This window comes from Helianthus annuus, chromosome 4 (genome assembly GCF_002127325.2).
Source record: "Helianthus annuus cultivar XRQ/B chromosome 4, HanXRQr2.0-SUNRISE, whole genome shotgun sequence".
Classification (NCBI taxonomy): Eukaryota; Viridiplantae; Streptophyta; class Magnoliopsida; order Asterales; family Asteraceae; genus Helianthus; species Helianthus annuus.
The window spans coordinates 17,830,701-17,849,545 of NC_035436.2; the positions used below are offsets into that span (position 1 = coordinate 17,830,701).

General features: G+C 36.1%; 1 pseudogene; it reads right to left on the minus strand.

Annotated features, from left to right (window-relative positions):
- LOC110932588 overlaps nt 1-18,845 on the minus strand; it is a 43,591-nt pseudogene continuing 24,746 nt past the window's right edge.

Sequence of the window (18,845 nt, forward strand, 5' to 3'; positions counted from 1 at the left end):
CTACACATCAGCATAAACAATGAAACCTAAAATTATACCGAAAAAATAAATAAAAAATTAAATAAAGCAAATTCCTTGTAAACAATGAATCATAGTTAGATTCCTTGTAACGTGGTTGTTCTCCCCACATTAATGAAGCAAATTCATTAGGTATTTCCTATCAGTGAAAACAAAAATAAAAAATAAAAAATTGAATACATAAGTCTAAATACAATATGTTTAGTAATAATAAAACCAATAAACATACCAAAAAAATAGGATCATCGTCCTCAATCAGCTTTAAGAATGAAGGACTGTTGTTACTCAAATCCATACCTGCAAATTAAATGTGAACGGTTTTAAACACGTAAAAACGATAAATTATTTATAGAAATAAACTCATAATAGCGGGAAAACATATAAAACTGAAACATACAAAAAAAGGTTTCAAAAAACGTAACACCATTTATTTATAGAAATAGAAACCTTAATTTCGGAAAATTATCATACTAAAAATAAATCACTAACGAAATTTAAAATTGCTCAAAATTTTAAATTTAAAATTTGAATTCCGGAAATAGAAATAAAAACATTAATTCCGGAAAATTATCATACTAAAGATAAATCACTAAAATTTAAATTTAAGGTTTGAAAAATAAATCACTAACGAAATTTAAAATTGAACAAAATTTTAAATTTAAAATTTGAATTCCGGAAATAGAAATAGAAACCTTAATTACGGAAAATTATCATACTAAAAATAAACCACTAACAAAATTTAAAATTGCTAAAAATTTTAAATTTAAATTTTGAATTCCGGAAATAGAAATAGAAATAGAAACCTTAAAATTTTAAATTTGAGGTTTCAAAAAACGTAACACCATTTATTTATAGAAATAGAAACCTTAATTCCGTAAAATTATCATACTAAAAATAAATCACTAACGAAATTTAAAATTTCTCAAAATTTAAAATAGAAACCTCAAAATTTAAAATTTAAAATTTGAATTCTGAAAATTAAATCACTAACATCCAATCCCGTAAATTATCATACTAAAAATAAATCACCATTTATTTATAGAAATAGAAACCTTAATTCTGGAAAATTATCATACTAAAAATAAATCACTAAAGTTTAAATTTGAGGTTTCAAAAATAAATCACTAACGAAATTTAAAATTGCTCAAATTTTAAATTTTAAATTTAAAATTTGAATTCCGGAAATAGAAATAGAAACCTTAATTACGGAAAATTATCATACTAAAAATAAATCACTAATGAAATTTAAAATTGCTCAAAATAAAATTTGAATTCTAGAAATAGAAATAGAAACCTTAAAATTTTAAATTTGAGGTTTCAAAAAACATAACACCATTTATTTATAGAAATAAAAACCTTAATTCCGGTAAGTTATCATATTACAAATAAATCACTAACGAAATTTAAAATTGCTCAAAGTTTAAAATTTAAAATAGAAGCCTCAAAATTTAAAATTTAAAATTTGAATTCTGAAAATTAAATCACTAGCATCCAATCCCGTAAATTATCACGCTAAAAATTATCATACTAAAAATAAATCACCATTTATTTATAGAAATAGAAACCTTAATTCCGGAAAATTATCATACTAAAAATAAATCACTAAAATTTAAATTTGAGGTTCAAAAATAAATCACTAACGAAATTTAAAATTTCTCAAAATTTTAAATTTAAAAATTTGAATTCCGGATAAGAAATATAAACCTTAATTCCGGAAAATTATCATACTAAAAATAAATCACTAACGAAATTTAAAATTGCTCAAAATTTTAAATTTAAAATTTGAATTCCGGAAATAGAAATAGAAACCTTAATTCCGAAAAATTATCATACTAAAAATAAATCACTAATGAAATTTAAAATTGCTCAAAATTTAAAATTTAAAATTTGAATTCCGGAAATAGAAATAGAAACCTTAAAATTTTAAATTTGAGGTTTCAAAAAACGTAACACAATTTATTTATAGAAATAGAAACCTTAATTCCGGAAAATTATCATACTAAAAATAAATCACTAACGAAATTTAAAATTGCTCAAAATTTTGAAATTTAACATTTAAAATAGAAACCTCAAAATTTAAAATCTAAAATTTGAATGCTGAAAATTAAATCACTAACATCCAATCCCGTAAATTATCATACTAAAAATTATCTTATTAAAAATAAATCACCATTTATTTATAGAAATAGAAACCTTTATTCCGGAAAATTATCATACTAAAAATAAAGGAAATAACAAAATCTTTAATGGATTGATAATTAATACAATACAAAATTTATTACTAAGAAAACAAAGATATTCAAATTTTAAAAAATATCATAGTTAGATTTTCAAAAAAAAAAATTAATAAAAAAAACTAAAAAATTATACAGATTAGCATAAACGATTTAACCTATAACAATTATCGGATCAAAAAACACCAAAACAACCATAAAATTAAACTTACCTCTTCTGTTCGACGAAGATTTAGAGTCCGGCAGTTGCATAAAATTTAGGGTTTCTTATGAAAAAACAAAAACCAAAATAAAAAAATCACTAACAACATCACTCTTTGAAGATATCAAGAATAGATCCATTCATAAGATTAGAATCGGAGAATTAAAATCATCATCAACAACAAAAAAAAAAAAAACTACAGAAAAATGATAAAAAAGTGCAATTAAGCATTTACAATACATAACAATCTAATATACGATCGAAGAACAAAAATAAAAACTACAGAATAAGTAGAATGATCTACAAAAAAAAAAAAAGAACAACAATAATCATTAGCATTTTCCGAATGGGTTTTGACCAAAAACAACCTACTATACGATCGAAGAACAAAAATAAAGAGTATTTCGCTGCGATCATGTAGTTTACCTTTGATTTGTGAAGGATTCTTGCTTTAAGTTTATGATAGGAGAATGTAGGTAGAAGAGAGAGAACAGAGAGAAAGAACTTGTTTGTAGGAAGATGTTTATGAAGAATAATTGAGTCAAAATAATAATAGGATCCATATTCAAAATGGGATTTTTTGGAAAACCAGAATAAACCGACCCAAACAATTCGGATCCCGTGTGGAAGTAAGTTTTGGTTTGTGTTTTGTGAATTTGGTTTGTTTATAGAGAATTCCCTCCCAAAATCACCCTCTACTCAACCAATGGTTGTCACATCATCAAAATGGCTTTACCATTCAAGGACACATAGCCCACATCATCTCATTTATTAATATATATAGATTTAGTGATTACTTGTACAAGTATAACCACCAACGGAGATGTTAACAAGTGTTAGATTTTACAAGTAAAACTCATAGTTAAAAATGGTGTCTTTAAAAGTATATGTGTGTGTTCTTTTTTTCATGGGTTTGTGTATATACTTGCATGTGTTTATTGTTGGTTTTATTATATAAGTAGATGTACGAAAATGTTTTGGTGGAAAAGGATTTTTTTTATAAGAATGGTTATCTTCATATGGTAGCATATAGTCTAAAAGGAAGTTTATGTTCATTAGGTTTTTGTTGCTAAAAATGGATTTTAGAAAGATAAAAGTGGTTAGGGTGTAAGGGGTGCTCACCTAATAGGTGAGTCCCCCATCTTACACGTAACCAATTAGATCAAGCCACGTCAACTCCCCTAATACACTCCCCTAATACCCCTTTTTGATGGCGGCACTCACCTATTAGGGGAGTTGTTTTTTTTTTATTTTTTTTGTTTTTTTTTCTAAAATAATGCATGTTTTATAAATTAAAAAAAGATTAATAAAAATAAAAATTAAATAAAAGACATTTCATTAAATTAAAAAAAAAACATTCGAACTAGAAAAAAAAATACATTCAACCTAGAAAAATATAAAAACAAACTACTCCTCGTCCGAATCAACTTCAAGGTGAGGCAAATCTAAACTTCCGAGATGCTCAACGAGATCGTGTTTTAGCCTCCAATGCGTGTCTTCGTCAATGAGCTCCGTATAGGCTGTATCATCGAAGACGGGTTCCACTGGAGGATCTTGAATATGAACCGGTGCTATCGCCCTTCCGTCGTCTTTTATAATCATGTTGTGTAAAATAAGGCACGTATACACGATGGACCTTATCTTTCTCACCGTTTTCGAACGCATTGGACGATTTAGTATTCCCCACTTCGACTTTAACACACCAAACGCCCGTTCCACATCTTTTCTTGCGGCCTCGTGTTGCCTCTTGAACTTTTTTTCGTTCGGGTCGTGTGGATATGGAAAAGACTTCACAAACACGGACCAGGTAGGGTAGATCCCATCAGTAAGATAATACCCGCGTTTGTATAAGTGGTTGTTCACTTGAAATAGACAATTTGGCGCCGTTCCGTTTCGTTGAGCAAGAAATAACGGAGATTGTTGCAGCACGTTGATGTCGTTTTGTGAACCCGCTGGCCCACAAAAAGCATGCCAAATCCACAAATCTTGAGACGCTACCGCTTCCAACATAACCGTCGGGTATTGATGATCGCCTCTCATGTATTGTCCACGCAATTCTGTGGGGCACATTCTCCAGACGAAGTGTGTACAATCCAAACTCCCTAACATACCAGGTAGGTGATGCCTATCCTCATGAGCCTGATACAATAGCGCGATGTCGTGGCTCGTTGGTCTACGTAGGAATTCACCGCCATACCTTTTACATACCGTCTCGCAGAAATATTCAAGGCACTCACGAGAGGTCCTTTCAGACATATTTAAATACTCGTCCCCCTCGTCTGGTGGGTTACCGGTTGCAAGTTGTTTAATTGCCGAAGTAACCTTTTGCAACGGTGTAAAGCTTTTCTTCATTCTCCCGTCTAAGCCTTCTTGAAACCACTCGTCATACGCTTCCACGTCACTAACAATTTTTAGGAACAAAGACTTGGACATACGAAACCTGTGACGAAAAGTATCTTCACTAAATTTTGGATTTTCATCAAAATAATCGGCCATGAGTGTCTCGTGGCCCCCACACGATCTCGACGGACATAATTTTTTTTACTAGACGATGCCGTGTCTAGTAGCTCCGCTTGTTGGATGAGATTTTGGAAGAAAACTAAGCTACTATCGCTTGACGATGCATCTCCATCGTCGGGAAAGTCGGGTAGGGTAGAAAGAAACGGGAACTTGGAATCCATTTTGTGTTTGAAAGATTGAGAGGAATGAGAGTTTTAGTGTGGGTTTGAGAGTTGTGAATGTGGTAAAAAAATGAATTAGATTGGTTAGTATATATTGTTTAAAAAAAATTGAATTTTTTTTTATTAAAATCGACCGTTTACCAACGGTCATATCATCGTTCAACGTGCAAAATCAAGCGGTAAGGCCACACCCAAAAGCTACCCCGATTCGGGACCCCGCGGGGATGGCGGCGGTGTTCCCGATCGGGGAAAGGCTTCACCGATCCACTCCCCGAATGCGCCCCGTACACCCTTATGGAACGTGATGATGATGTTTGATGGTGATTAGGGGTTAACATATTAAAATATAAGTTAACATCTGTTAATGGTAATTTGGAATGTGATAAATGTGTGTTAAGAAATTACGTATATATTTTTTTAAAACTATACTTTAACATAATATCAATGGTAAAAAAAAAGGATTTTAGAAGTGTATATTATGCTTCTTAATAAATTTGGCGTAATATGGTTTAAAATGATGTAGCGCATGCTAACACTTGGTTTTATATGTTAAGTGCATACTTGGTGATATGTGACTTGTATATGTAAGATGTGGTTTTAGTATGCTAAAATGGTATTTTAACGTATAGATCACTAACTAGGCGAAATTATGGTTTGATGATCATATTGAATCATCAAGGCTTTTGTGACAAAAATTGGTATTTAAAAACAAGACTTGGGAGTTTTTTAGTAAAAATTGTCGTTGAATATAAATTCGGGTTTTCCAACGCGAATAAGTATTTTAGTATAAAACATATTGTTCTTATAAAAATCTAGTTTTAAATATAAACGACCAAGTCTTGAAGTCGTCACAAAAACTATATATATTTTCGCCTACAAGTAATTTAAAATATATATATATATATATATATATATATATATTGTATATATTTAAAATACAATATATATATATATATATATATATATATATATATATATATATAGTGGAGAGTTCAAATGAGAAGAAATTACAAATTAAGAATAAAAAGAATAAAGGGTACAAAGGTAATTTGAACAAATCATTTAATGAGTCTATCCTATTAAAAAAATGTGCATCTTACACAATAAAAACAATCATGCACATGATCCTACATATTCAACTTTTCTTACACCATAAACACAACATTTCCTACACCATAAAAAAATGTTTGGGTGTAGGCAACAGAATGTGTAGGACCACAACATTTTTCATAAATTTGCGACACATAATAAAATATGTGTAGGACATTAACACTTTTAAATACTTTTGTCACTCCTAATAAAATTGGTGTATGACCTAACACATTAATGGTGGTGAAGAAGAAATTATTGTGTCATTAATGAGACTTGAGTAAGGGGCTGTTTGGTAGCCTCTTAATGACCATTCAGATGCTACCTCTTAATGGTTTAAAACCTCTAAATGAATAAGAGGTAACCTCAAGTCTGAATGGTTAAGAGGTAACCTCTGAATAGTAAATCATCACATGTCACATTCTTCTCCCTTCTTATTGGTAAAATTCTTAATGGTTCCATTAAGAGGTAGTCTCTTAATGACCATTCAGAGGCTACCAAACAGCCCCTAACTCTTGATAATCTTTATTAGTATTCTATATCAAATTGTCTATCATACCCTTATTAATTAAAGCATTAATTAAAAGAGGACAAAAATGATATCTTGATTCACAACCATTGATCACAAAAATGTAGGGCTTAGATTAATTTATTTTTCTTCTTACAAGAACATTCTTCTCAAATGAACCTCCCCCTATATATATATATATATATATATATATATATTGTATATATTTTTGTAAGGTTAACATACAAAAAGCCTTATCATACATCACGTAGGAGACAATGGTAACCGTTGGATCAAGGGTATAATCACGCATGGGACCACATAATCACGCATGAGACTATAATCACGCACGTTCTATGATAATAACGCACGTTATATTTTTTGTCATGTATGTTAATGTAGGTTAAGCCTTGAAGTACATTATACTTTCTCTCTCTCTCTCTCTATATATATATATATATATATTTGGTCAAGTTCGACTTACGTATTATGTGGACGTCACTCCACATGAGTAATATAGTATTTTGGTCGTAAAATATATTTTTATCAAAAGGATTTGTGGACGTCGTTCCACGTAAATAAATATAGTATTTTGTTCGTGAAATATATATTTATTTGATTATGGTCGTAGTTCGGGACTAGGTCCCGACATTGTGTGACAATGTGTGGTATATATATATAGGTAGAGGATCCTGTACAAAGTGGAACTTTTGTGAGAAGTGTGAGAAATAATTTGGGAATGACAAGTGTCCTTTATCCTAATTAATTCAAAAGGGTATATTAGTAATTTGACATTCTTATCATTTAATTGATTTCCAAGATATCTGCCAAAAAAAACTGGCGATGAGTTCTTATAGGGATTGAATCAAATTTTGAATTAGGAGAAATTTTAGGAAACATATTTGTTTTTACGATTTTATACATCTGATTGTTTTATCTTCTTCATCATCTTTTAATCGCAACATCTTTTAATCATAAATTGTTCATGGCGTGGTGTTTTAAACATCTGGATACATTGTTCATGGCGTGGTGTTTTAAACATCTGGAGACATTGACTATGATTCAAGTCATGGTGTTTTATTTGGAGACATTGTTCATGGCGTGGTGTTTTAAACATCTGGAGACATTGACTATGATTCAAGTCATGGTGTTTTATCTGACTTGAATTCCAGATAAAACACCATGACTTGAATCATAGTCAATGTGTCCAGATGTTTTAAGACACCACGCCATGAACAATGTCTCCAGATGTTTAAAACACCACGCCATGAACAATGTCTCCAGATAAAACACCATGACTTGAATCATAGTCACAGTGTTTTAAAATCTGGGAATGTTTTGTGTTGATTGTCCAGATAAAACACCATGACTTGAATCATAGTCATGGTGTTTTAAAATCTGGGAATGTTTTGTATTGAATCATAGTCATGTTTTGTATTGAACAATGTCTCCAGATAAAACACTATGATTCAAGTCATGGTGTTTTCTGGATTCCAGATAAAACACCATGACTTGAATCATAGTCAATTTATCAAGATGTTTTAAAACACCACGCCATGAATCTGATTACAGTTCTTCTAAACGTAAAACACCACGCCTTGAATCTTATATAAAACAAAGAGGCTTCCGATTTAGAACTTGGTTATTAATTCCGATATTTAAGGAAAAAGGAGTGAATGTAGGTGTTTTTGGTTGTGTAGGATACGGTTACCATATTTAAAACATTGAAAAAGACACTATTCCCTTTCAATTTTACATAAGGTCCCTCTAATTAAAACACAATTTACATTTTTATACCTTATTGATCTCAACCATTAGATCAAATATCCAATGGTTTAAAACACTTCTTACCCTTCTCACATTTTAAACACTTTTTACCATATCCCTACCCTATATATATATATATATATATATAAACATGTGAACTTTTGAAAAATCACCCACCAACGCGTCGTAACGTTTAACATTTTAAATAAAAAGGTTAACATCTCATTTTGTCTAAACTAGAAAAGTAACCCGTCGCGATGCGGCGGGGGCTAGATTTTTATTTATGTTAAGCTAGTTGTCATTGAGTTACATCTATTAGGTTAGATACATTAGGTTAGAACCAAGAGTTTGTACAGTTATGGTTGCTACTAAGTTACTAACACTAAGTGTGTTAGTTACATAAGTTGCGCATAATATATTTTCATTGACAATGTGGCTTGCTGAACTGCGGACTGCAGCTGCGTTTTTTTTCCTACTTGGCAGCTGTACAAAAGGTGTCTGACGTCCCTATCATTCTGCGCGTCCCTTCTTTGAAGTATTACTCGTATCTGGGATGATAATTTATGCGTATTAGTGTAAGGTATAGTTATAAATCTAAAGGACTATGGGTAGAGTTATTGATCAAACACATCACTATAGATGTTTTAAATTGCCTAGGATTGGTGTGTGTGTAATGTTTACCTGGCGATTTGATACGCGCAAAATGCAACATATAAATTATATCAATTGTGGCATAAAACTAACCCTTTTTTAGTACTAATGTTGGAAAAAGTGTGCTTTTGTCTTCCTTTTGTATTTTCAGGATTAAATGAGCTCAAATTAACAAAAGAAGCAAAAAGACAGCAAAATCTAACATAAATACAAGAAAAGGGACAAAAGTGGATTGCCCGACCCCTCGACAACATCCTCCCAAGCAAAACAAAGAAGACAGAAGACTGAACACGCCCCGTGCTCAGCGAGCACGGGGCCGTGCCCAAGAAGCAGCAGAAAAGACAAACCTATAGAAGCTTCTATTACCCACCACGGGGCCGTGCCCAGCGGACACGGGGGGCGTGGTCAGAGTACTGCAGGTGCATTTATTGTAATTGCGAATTACAATTAATGAAGAGAGAGAGTGTCAGACGGACACGGGGCCGTGCCCAGCAGGCACGGGGCCGTGCCCAGGCTTCTGTTCAGCCTATAAATAAGAGTGCTTGGAGCCATTTCAACTGATCCCTTGGCACACCACCTCTCTCACACTTGACCCACCACCATCACAACACCATCATCCACCACCATCATCCATTGTCCATCATAGAGTGTGTGAGTCGTCTCGGGATCCAAGATTGATCGTAAGGGTTCTTGACAATCGAAGGCCATGTTTGCCTAAGTCTCTTACATCACTTGGTGAAGACAAGTGTTTAGTGTAATACCTTTTATTTTTAATCTTTTGCACTTTTTATTTGGTTTTGTATTAATGACTTTAATAACTAGTTTCTTATGTTGAAGGTGATTCTTCCTTATCGTTTATCCGTGGTGTCTTGACATTATTTTACTGTCTATATAAAATAAAAGATTTTCACCATTCATATCTCCACGGTCTATATGGAGGTATGTTGGCTACCTGGTCGGGGGTTAAGGGAACGGTTTGGTAAGAGTCTTGCCCTTGTTCAGCGTTTAGAGGTCCTGCAAGGGACCTGGGTCAAATTTAGTAGGATCTCCTTCAATACCCAAAGGTGTTGGATCGCGGGGATCCAAACTCTTTGACCCCCTCATAAGTTAAACTACTATTAATACTATAACCCAGCTACTTAGGACTGTATCCTTGCTGACTCAGACTACTTAGTCGAGGGTAACATCACCTTCAAAAGAGGGGCCTACCATAATTTGCATTAATAACTTAATTAATTATCTTTCAATAATCCGACCCTTTAGGATTGTATCCTTGCTGACTCAAACTACTGGGTTGAGGGTAACGTCACCTTCAAAAGAGGGGCCTACTACAATAACTAAGATAATCTCTTAAACAAGTGCAAAAGTGTGAAAATAATCAAAGGTTACACTATACACGAGTCGGATCCAAGTGATTCATCTTGTCTATCTGTTTTTATTTTTATTTTTATTTTTCAGCATTTAGTTAGTTTTATTTTCTTAGTTTTAAAATCTTTTCTAACATTTTGATTTGATTAGACGTTGAGGATAAACCGGTACTAAAAGCTCTTGTGTCCTTGGACGACCTCGGTATCTTACCAACACTATACTACGTCCACGATGGGTGCACTTGCCCATATGTGTGTTTAGTGTTAGTAAATATCGTGTTTTATAAATTTAAAACTTGGCTAAAAAGTGTAAAAAGGGCTTAAAATATATACCTAAAACATATACACACTAGCACACATCAAGTTTTTTTAGCGCCGTTGCCGGGGACACAAGGATTTTAAGAAAGCTTAAATCGACGGCCTAATCAGTTTTTTTTCAAAACCTTTTTAAACCGCGCGCACATTTTTCTGCATTTTAGTTTAGTTTGCATTTACAGTAGCCTGAACACGGGGCCGTGCTCACTGAACACGCCCCCGTGCTGCATATTTTTAGTTAGATACCCAGATACAGAGTCTTAACACGGGGCCGTGTCCATTGAACACGCCCCCGTGTTCAGCAAGACCAGTAACTTTAATTAAAACGCCCAGATACAGACCCTAAACAAGGGGCCGTGTCCACTGAACACGGGGTCGTGTCCAGTCTCTGTTTCCGTCTTTATTTTCTGTTTTCTGGTCCCGAGACTCAGTTGTGGTCTGTTGAGTGATTCTTATGGATCAATACTCAGGAGGCTACAACTACACCTATGAGGAGGATGATTACATGAGAGAATATTGCACTAATTGTGGTAACCCGCACTCGGTACAATATTGTAACTTATTTCAACCGTCCACTTCATACAACTATTATGAGGAGCCCAGGTACGAGCCATCGACTTCATACACATCCTATGAAGACCAAAGGTATGAACCTACTCCCTCATACTCATACTTTGATGAACCAAGATATGAGCCTTCATACTCATACTTTGAGGAGTCAAGATATGAACCACCACCTTCATACACTTATTACGAGGAACCATGGAGTGAACAACCCACCTCATATGAGTACTATGAAGAACAAAATTTCGACCCTTATCCATCATATACTTACAATGAAGAACAATGGTATGAACCATCTACTTCATATGGGTACTATAAGGAACCAAGGATCGAACAACCGGGTTCAAGCCTTGAGGATCCCGATCCCTACTCTATCACTGAAATAGCCGATAGGATAATAGAAAAACTTAAAACTATCGAACGTTGCATAAAAGAATCTCGCGCAAGGGAAGAGGAGTCCCGCGCAAGAGAAGAATTAAATAAAGAAACGATAGTTGAAGAGTTAAAAATAGAAGAACAAATAAGTGAAAAACCGACTCATGAGTTAGACAACGAAAAAGGTGAGGTTGATAACGCTAAAATACAAGAAGAGTCTAATTTTGAAGAAATTAATCTCTTGTCACCTTCTTTCGAAAATCATTGTTTAGTACCAACTCATGCTAAGTTTTTAAAAGAGTTAAACACTAACACTAAAATTGAAGAAATGGTAAGTGTTAAGTTAACTAATGATCAAACTTCGCTAATAAAAGAAGATCCTTTTGAAATTAACATTACACCGGTTCCATGTTTTTTTCAAAATTCATTTATTAGTAATGTCACCATTGATAAAGATCTTTGTGTTAACATAGTGCCTAATTACATTTTCGAAAAATTAAGTATTAGTGATTTTACTCCACTTCAAATACCCATTTTTCTATCTAATCGGAAAGTAATAAAATCAATTGGTGTAGTGGAGGATGTTGTGACACCCCAGGAAAACCAGTAAACGATACAACTTACCTAGCTTCCTCAGTAACCGCATGCTAAATTTCGGGACGAAATTTCTTTCAAGTTGGGGATAATGTGACAACTCGAATTTCCAAGATTCCTATTTTCGCATTTATTGCACGTTCATTTATTGTTTAGTTGTTTACTTGCACAATTAGTTTGCTATGAAACTGTATACGTTTTGATACAATAAAGTGTTTTGTGATTGTGCATGGTTATGTGTTACTTGTGAAAGATTTGACAAATAATGGAATGTGGTGATGAAACTGTAATAAATAATACTTAAGGGTGTTTAGAGTTAATAGTGAAACTTTAACAACTCATAACCCTAATCTCCTTCCCTAATCATTCACTAATCATCACACAAGAATCAAAAACACGTACCCTCTCATTCTCTAATCCTCTCTACAACCATCTTCTCATCATTCTTGGCTTCACAAGTTCTTTTGCATCAAGTTTGATTACCAATCCATCTAGAAGCAATCCAAGGTAATTGTTAATGATTGTTTGTTGTTATCCATTCTTGATTATGTGATTCATAGAAACCCTAATTCTTGATAGTCCTGTGTTTGATTGATGTTTGATTATTGTGAAATGGTTAATGTTCTGTTGCGTAATCATTTGCTGATTAGGTGGCTATTTTGTTAGAATACGGATCGTTGATTGATTTAATTTACTGCATCGCATGTGAATGAAATTAGGGTTTGCTGATCATAGAAAATGTAACTGTTACGTGATAAACATAAACAGAGACTTGGTTTTGGTTACTGCATGATTTCTATTGTCTGAGTTTTAGAATGATATACAAGGTCTGAAGATTGTTAAAATGTTTGTCTGAGCTTTGTAATGAAAACATATAAGTCCGAGCTTTAAGCATGAAACATATATCCGACTTTTAAATAACAAACATATAAGTCCGACTTTTAAACATGTGATATGGTCCGAATTTCTTTTATAGATGAACACTTGGTCCGACCTTTGATGATTTGATAGCATGTCCAATCTTTAAAGGGGTATAGTAGTCCGACTTTTACTTGTATTTATGTGGTCCGACTTTTGTTTGGACCAAAGGGGGGTCCGAGTTTTTGAAAGGGGCAGCCCCTCCCTCTTGTCCGATCTTGTGAAGGTCCCCTATCCGAGTTTCTTGGCCCCCAAACCCCCACCTGTCCGAGTTTTGTAACAGTGCAAGAGTCCGAGTTCTTTTGTTGTGTGTTGTCCGACTTTTTAACCCCAAGACCTATGGTCCGAGTTTTTGGATAACATGTGTGGTCCGACTTCCTTTGAATGATGAAAGGGAAGTCCGAAGTTCATAGCTTTGTCGGAACTTTAATATGCACAAGCAAGGGTCCGACTCTTAGAATAAAGTATATGGGTCAGTAATATAGACACACACGTGATAGGGATCTAATATGTTGTAATGGGTCATGCTCACTATGCGATTTTGATGATTCTGCTTATACATGAATATCACGTTGGATGTGTATCGTCTGGGGCAAAACAGAAGTGGTTAGAGTTGTTGATAATCAATGGTAGGATTTTGTTATAACAGATTCATGTGATAACTGTGTCATTGTGTGATATGTACACCTGAGATGTGAATTGCTGTGTTAAATTGGTGTAACTCCGTTAAGCATGTAACCCTAATGGGTTGTGAACGTTGTTAGCTAACTAACTCTGTTAGTTTATTATTCCCGTTACGTATGTTAACCCTGTCAAGTATGTTACGAATAACCATGATAGGGCAAACTGTAAATGACACTTACATGGAACATGAATTGCGCGACTTTGTTTATCTGCATACGTGATACGTGATAATTGCTTAAGTACATGATATGACATAGATTGCATGTAAATCTTTACGAACATGAACTGATTTATTACACGTGCATACAATAGGACTTGACTGATCACTTGTGAGTGCATAACCTAGCATACCGAGCAAACCAAGGTGAGTTCACACAGCCAAGGCATGGTGTCCCCAGGGTGGGAATGGGATTGATTTATTTATTTGTACTTCTCTAGATGATGGAACGTAGTGATATGATCCTCGGGTGAGGAAGGTGATTGGTTAAGATACTGCTAAACTAGTGATGCTTATAGAACTGATCTTCGCACACACGCCGGGGTTGGCTGCGATAATATGACTGATCTTCGCACACATGCCAGGGTTGGCTGCGATAATATGACTAATCTTCGCACACATGCCTAGGAAGGCTGCGAACTATACACTAAAACTTCGCACAGGTGTCGGGTGGCCGCGATACAAACATACCTAGTCTAGAATACTTGAGAACTTTCCCTAATCTTCGCATACATGCCTAGAGGGCTGCGATACGAACTAATACGATATATGACTTTATGAACGAGCACAAGGCTCACAATACGGATACTATAACTAAACAATAAACATTTCACTTGGAAAACCCCCACCATCTATGAATATGTTTGGGAAACAGGGTAAACTGGTTAATCATGTTTTCAATTATGGGAAACCCCACGGCACGTAAGCCAACTTAAGACAAACTATGTTTTCGTAAAACACTTAAAACGAACATCCAACTGTGAGCTTGCTCAACATTGTTGTTGACTCTCTATTACATGCCTTGCAGGCTTATAGGTGCATATCCAAGGAACTTGCTGTCTGGGAAGCTGGAGTGGTCATGGGTCGAGACACATGGAAACGCAACACAAGAACTAAGAACTTACATGTGGTTTTATAAACACTCATTGATTTAAATATGCTTCCGCTGTAAACTGTGAAACATTGGAATATTGTAACACTTGTTGTTTATAAATGAAAGTATTATTCACCTATTCTTATGAGTTCAATGTGATTGATGGTAAGATCCTGGTCAGTCACGCCTCCAAGCGGTGGTACTCCGCATGTGGATTTTGGGGGTGTGACAGATTGGTATCAGAGCCATTGGTTATAGTGAACTTGGTTTTAAAAAAAAGGGAAACTGTTTTTGTAAAACCAGACTATAACCGGACAGATTCTGAAAACGGGAATACGACCATGACACTCAGCTCCAGATTGCAAGGTTCGTCTTTCTTATACTCATTGTACTACATAACTAGTGAACACCTACATACGATATTGCATGGATTGCACGTTTAGCATACCAATATGAATTCGTGAACACATTCACGTAATAAGTGACCGATAGGGTGGTCTTTCCCTAAACCTTCATAACCTACGCTATGTGATACTCTTGATTCTTACTTGAGTGTGGGGAACCATTTGACATGAGTTAAGAGGAGCTGAGATGAACATGCAAATCACAATATTATTGTGGGTGCACACATAATAATAATGTGGGGTGCATGTGAGTCCCAGTAAGGCTTAACAAGTGGAAAAGGGGTTCTGTCCTGTTATTTGATCAATATGAAACATAACCAACCTATAGGGGCCATAGCAGTAATTGTCTCCCTACTCAAACTTAAACGTGAACTTCTCCATTATCGTTGGATTCTTTCGAAACTCGATGCTGTCGAGTGTTACCTGAACACCCATTAGAACATCTAGCGAACCGTGTAGAATGTTAGGTGCTTATACGAACGTCCCTGAGTTGGATGTCCTTGTGTCGAATGATTGAACGAAATTTACCCTACTCCTCCTCGTTTTCTGAAACTCATGGATTGACGTCTCCGAATCCCGAAGTGTGATCACTTCCGCAACACTCTCGTATCAGATAGCGAACCACTTGAACCACTCGTAACGACGACGGACAGGAGGATGAGCGTAGCACCTTACCTACCTATGTACGGGTTAAGTTAAAACATCATCAACCCAAGGAACAATGGCAGATTTGGGAGCTCTAGTAGCAGTAGCAACAACACTGGATGTGGTACTCGCGATGGGTAATTAGGATTGGTATGGACAACACCAATACTGTAACAACATGGTGGTCTTCGCGCTCTTAGTAATAATTCACTTCGTCACTGTTCGGCTCAACTTTAGTACATCTCGAAACCGAACCTGCTATGGAAACGACAGATGGCGAGCCTATTGAAGCCTCATATGGGCGTAGGAATGCAAACTCGACCTTGTGGGACAAGTGATCAGCGTCGACCATCCTTCTGCTACTCTTGATAGATTTGACGCAGTAGCCATGTGGACTGGCTACCCAGATATCGTATGCATACGCTCTGTGGGGAGAAAACCTTGTACGAGAAATGTTACCTCTTGCAGCGTGTCAGAGTGGTACAACGATTAACTTCATTCCAGCAAGAAGGGCCAGGAGTGTCTATGGAAGAATTACCCAGCAATGTTAACCCTCAACGCGGATGTCAAGACCAAGGAAAGGAGGATCGAGGATTCCTCAACTGTACGTGACTTCTCCCTAAGTATTACCAGAAGAACTGTCAGGTTTATCTGCACATTGTCAAGTGGGATGTCAGACCCGTATCATGCTAGGAGTAGCCTTTGTTATTAGTACATCTTATTACCTTACACCAGGAAGGTCGCAGGAACTGCCTAAGCAGCTTCAGGAATTAATGGACTCGAGTTTCGTCGGATCTAGTTTTCGCTTTAAGAAGCCCCCGTTATACCGTGAAGAGAAGCTTTTCCGCACGTGTTATGATTATCGAGAACTCAACAAAGTGACGGTGAAGAACCGCTATCCTCCTCCACGAATTGATGATTTATTCGACCAGTTGCAAGGGTCGAGCTACTACTCCAAGATAGACCTGAGGTCAGGATTACCACCTGCTGAGAGTCCGGGAATGAGGACGTCTCCAAGACAGCATTCAGAACTCGCTACGGACACTACGAGTTTCTAGTCATGCCATTTGGGCTTACGAACGCGCCTGCAGTTTTCATGGATCTTATGAACAGGGTGTGCAAACCTTATCTAGACAAGTTCATCATTGTCTTCATCGACGACATTCTGATCTACTCCAAGAGTCAGGAGGAACACGAACAGCACTTACGTCTTATCTTGGAACTTCTTCGAAAGGAACAATTGTACGCCAAGTTTTCAAAATGCGACTTCTGGCTTCGTGAAGTCCACTTCTTAGGCCATGTGGTGAACAGGGATGGGATTCATGTCGATCCATCCAAGGTAGATTCGATCAGGAACTGGCCTGCACCGCGTACACCAACGGAAATACGCCAACTCTTGGGTTTGGCGGGGTACTACAGACGATTCATTAAAGACTTTTCGAAGATCGCACAGCCGCTTACGCTACTGACACAGAAAGGTGTCACCTACCGTTGGGGAGATTCCCAGGAAACCGCTTTCCAGTACCTAAAGGATAGGCTTTGCAGCGCACCTATTCTCTCATTGCCAGAGGGCACAGACGATTTTGTGGTCTATTGTGACGCATCGATACAGGGGCTTAGTTGTGTATTGATGCAACGGGATAAAGTTATTACCTACGCTTCTCGTCAACTCAAAGTTCATGAATGGAACTACACGACGCACGATTTAGAGCTGGGAGCTGTTGTTTTCGCGCTTAAGATATGGCGACACTACCTGTACGGTACCAAGTGCACAATTTACACCGATCACAAGAGTCTCGAGCATATCTTCAAGTAGAAGGAATTGAACATGCGTCAACGACGATGGGTCGAGTTACTTAACGATTATGAATGCGCCATCAAGTACCATCCAGGCAAGGCCAATGTTGTGGCAGACGCTCTCAGTCGAAAGGATACTTTACCTAGGCGTGTACAAGCCTTGCAGCTCACTATTCAGTCTGATCTTCCTGCACAGATACGAAATGCTCAGGTTGGAGCATTGAAACCAGAAAACGTGAAGGCTGAAGCTTTATGTGGCTCAAGGCAACGTTTAGAACAAAGGGAAGACGACGCCTACTATGTAACAAGACGTATTTGGGTTCCACTGTATGGCGGTTTACGAGAACTTGTGATGGATGAAGCTCATAAGTCTCGCTACTCGGTACATCCAGGTTCGGATAAAATGTACCACGACATCAGAACTACATACTGGTGGCCTAGCATGAAGGCCCACATTGCAACTTACGTCGGCAAATGTTTGACTTGTGCGAGAGTCAAGTCAAAGTACCAGAAACCCTCAGGCCTACTGCAACAACCCCGGATACCACAATGGAAATAGGAAGAAATTTCCATGGATTTTGTCACTGGCCTACCTAGATCCCAGCGCGGGAATGATACTATTTGGGTGATCGTTGATCGACTCACAAAGTCTGCTCATTTCTTGGCTATCAAGGAAACAGATAAGTTCTCTACCTTAGCGGACGTTTACTTGAAAGAAGTTGTTTCGAGGCACGGGGTGCCCACCTCTATTATTTCGGATCGGGATGCACGATTTCACTTCAGAACTATGGCAAGCAATGCACAAAGCTTTTGGCTCTCGTTTAGACATGAGCACAGCTTATCACCCTCAGACGGATGGGCAGTCTGAGCGCACGATTCAAACCCTAGAAGACATGCTCCGGGCATGTGTTATTGATTTCGGCAACAGCTGGGAAAAGCAT